The following is a 4,055-nucleotide window of genomic DNA, read 5'->3' on the forward strand; positions in this document are numbered from 1 at the left end:
AAAAGGATTTTTATCCTCGTTCGTTTGCGGTCCACTGAAAACTACATCCAGGTCTCCCCTTCTGATCTACGGAGATTTTCTTCTTCACAATATTGCGATATAGTATGAATACACACACCAATTCAATTACAAGCACATAGGACGCTTCTTTCTTGAAATCTAGGACCCCTAAACTCTTGGTTTGACTCTAACCTTCGCCTGAGAAAACATTTCTCGCGAAACAGCCCTAACCAAGATTCTTGTCCTTAAATCAAGACCTCCTAGCCTTGGTGAAGAATCTCAATCTCTGTGGTGATCTCACACCAAGAGACTAATCCAAAAATACACAAAAAAACGTTAAATAGCAAGATATACTAAGCACAATAATGCTTGGAATATTACAAGAAAAATACTCAAAGGCTAACCCACTCACTAATCACTTAAGCCATCAACATTTATGTGAGTTAATCAAAAACATAGAATTCAGATTCTCTCTAACAATCTATTTAATGCATGACCATGTGAGCAAGATAAGAATGAGCAGAGAATTATGCAAAACAGTAATCAAATGATAGAAATCAGAACAACATATCTCTCTTCTCACACATGCAATCTCTCTTGCAAAATCAGTAAAACAATATGCAATATGCTCTCTAAAACAGCCCTATACAATAGAATGCAATTCTGTGGTTTTCTGAACGTTGCCTCTTATTTAAATCATGGTGTTTAGGCGCTTACATTCATTGCAAACAGTTGAACTAGAAATCAGTTATAACAAATAACAGATTAGTTAATCGATTAAGTTACCACGTTAATCGATTAACTAGAACATTAATGCACATGTTTCAAAAGGTAAACTTCTCAAATGTTAAGCACAACATATATACATGTTCTAGCAATTATATTATGCATAATATGCACATATAACATGTATGATTAATGCATGAACATACAATTAACTAGATGATATGTCTCATGGATATGATATGACAATTAAGATGGCTTAAGAGACTAGCACCTAGGTTCACCTAACCTATACTCACTTACTACGGCACACATCCCAGACTACTTAGAATATAGACTCAAATTATGTCCTAGTCTAGATATGACCAAATGAGCATAAGGCATGTTGATTGTTGAGCCATCTTCAAGTGAGCCATCTTCAAGCTTTAATAGAACCTTGTCTTCATCAAAACATAGGCAAAGAAATGCTAGTGCTATCTTTGACACTTTGCACTCTCAATCTCCCCCTTTTTGATGATGACAAACACTACATCAAAATTCTTCAATTGTTGATGGATTAGCTTGATAATGAATTTGCAGAATGGTTGTTAATGGTTGTTTTTCAAAGAACAAATTTGAGGCCTGTTTGCTTCATTGTAGGTAAGCAAACATCATACGGAAGCTTGGTAAAACAACCTGCTTATTCAACCTGCAAAATGTATGTAACACAACAAGCAACCTTTCTCCCCCTTTTGACATTATCAAAAGGATAAAAGTATTCAATTCTAGTCAAAAGTTAGGAGAGCTATGATGGTTATAACAGACTGTAATTAATCAATTAAATTTTGGGTAAGTAAGTAATAAACCAGCTGTGAGAAGCTTGAACAAATTCACAGTTTTTATTTTTACATCATTTAATCGATTAAATGAAGGCCTTAATCAATTAAATTGACAGCAGATAGCAACAGAACAGTTTGAATGGCATGAAGGGTTATGCAGAATCAAATTAAGTGTGGCATGATTAAGCATTGGATATATTTGAGCAGTTAGCAATAGGCATAATCATTCAATATAATCACATACACCAATCATGATCAAGATCCATTTAAAACAAAGTAAAGTGCTATATGCAACGTAATTAAAGTTCAAGTATGAACACGATAATTCGAAATCAGTTTAACACAAAAGGTTAAGTTGTAAAACAACAGTTCCGCAGAAGTTATAGAGTTATTACAATCCAAATAAGAGTAGTGATGCAATATAAAAGATAAGATCTCGAGAGGGAACAAGGATCAACAAGGTCCATTAACTAGGAAGGCTAAACTAAGACTCTAAGGGTTCCTATCTAAGGATGAGATGGAGGATTCTGGTTGTCAGGAATCGACGAGCTACTACCACCCTTGATGAAGGCACTCAGCTTGTTGAACTCAGCACATAGTCTGAGAGTCAGTAGTGGTCTGAATATAGTTCCACAAGGATTGGTAATGGTTGTCAGTATATGCATTCTGACGCTCCTCAAAATGCTCCAAATCCGTATGATATGAGTCCTTAAGAGACTGAAATTGAAGATCCATCCTATTGTTGAGACCTTGTTCCATAGCATCCATGTAAGCTTGTCCAAAAGCAGGTTCCTGTGATGCATGTCCTGAATACTCCCCCTGAGTTGCAGCAAATGGCTCTTGGTTATTATCTTGATCATCTTCACCGGAAGGATCAAGGTTAAAATTGTTGAAGTCCTCTTGATATTTCCATGTGTTACCGTACTTGTAAATACCCATTTTATGAATCAGAATTTCACCAATCAAGTGATTCTTGTCTGAACAGTCCAGCACTATAGTATCTGAAACATCAATACGTAGATAGTCAATAACTTAGGAAATGAAGATATTATAAGGAAGCAACCTTGATTGAGAAGTGGAGACGTTATACATGACCTTCAGAATCTCGTCAGGCCAATTTATCCTGCTGTTCTCCTTTACAGCAAACATGAACCTCAAATCATTCACCGTAGGTTGTGCATGATTTGTGTTCCTCTAAATCAGAATGTAGGCAATCAAGTAGTGTAGGAGTCTATTTTCCAACAGTGACTCAGCTTTGGTCAATTCGCCTTGTACATATAATTTAGGTCTACGCAAACACGACTTATACATTTCAACAGCATCAAACAAGTTGGTGTCTGTCCAACCACAATCACTCAAACTAGCACCAGTACAGGATAAACCACCTGCGTTCATAAAGACATCTTCATTAATCTCAAACATTTTTCCAGCAATCATCGACCAATATTTCCCATCTTTGTATCTAAAGTTGGCATAGTATTCCCTAACTAGAGCAAGGTAAATGTTACCTTCCAATTCCAAGAAGGGGACAGCCCCTTGAGCTTGCAAACCATGCGGAAAATCGAAGTTCTATTCCGCTAGCCAAGTCAAATTCGCAAACCGAATATATGTAGGTTTTCTCCCCTGAAATTTCAGCAGCCTGGTTTCTTGCAGAATCAATGAATAATATGGGTCCCCGCGGTTCTGCCTAGTTTTTTGAGGTGGCACAGTTTTTGGGGCACGCGGTGGACGTTGTGCGATTGTTTTGATTCTCTTAGCGCATCCTATGTCCATAGCAATCAAACACTGAACCGTGATGAAGGTTTAGAGGAAGGTTGAGGGAAACCTAGGGTAGGGTTTTTAGTTTGGGGAAAACGAATTTCTTGGAAATGGGAAATGAGGAAGTCAGTTTATGGAGTGGAAATGTAGTGGGATAATTTTGTTTAAGGCTAGGTTGAAGCATAGGGATTATGTTGGTCTTGTTCCTCTGAGATTTGAGAGAAAATAGGATGAATGAGGTTTTGAAAAATGCCCATAAACGCTTATTTTTCTGATATACTAATGTCGTTAATCGATTAACAACATCCCTTAATCATTTACCTGAGTTAAAATTGTCAGGTTTAAAATTGTTGGCCCGGGTAATCGATTAACTTATTTACTTAATCGATTAAATGCATCAGATACAACATTTTGGATGTTTTTAAAAAGCATGCATGGATTTCAAACTTATTGGCAAGTTAATTTTAAGCTATCACATATATTTAACACTTTTAAGCACAGAATCATGGATTATACAAGGAATTATAAGCATTCAACATTATTTATAAAGCATTGAAGAGGGGTCATGCAGGGCAATCACAAATTATCAATCAAGATATTTTTCATCAAGGATTCCTAGTTTTCTTTGAAGAACATAGAAATTATCTCGTGAGAGGGGCTTGGTGAAAATATCTGTTAATTTTTTAGATGTTTCAACAAATTCCAATATACAATCACTTTTTTGAACATGATCACACAAGAAATGATGCCTTATTT

The sequence above is a fragment of the Lupinus angustifolius genome, unplaced genomic scaffold (assembly GCF_001865875.1).
Source record: "Lupinus angustifolius cultivar Tanjil unplaced genomic scaffold, LupAngTanjil_v1.0 Scaffold_11_89, whole genome shotgun sequence".
NCBI classification, from domain to species: domain Eukaryota; kingdom Viridiplantae; phylum Streptophyta; class Magnoliopsida; order Fabales; family Fabaceae; genus Lupinus; species Lupinus angustifolius.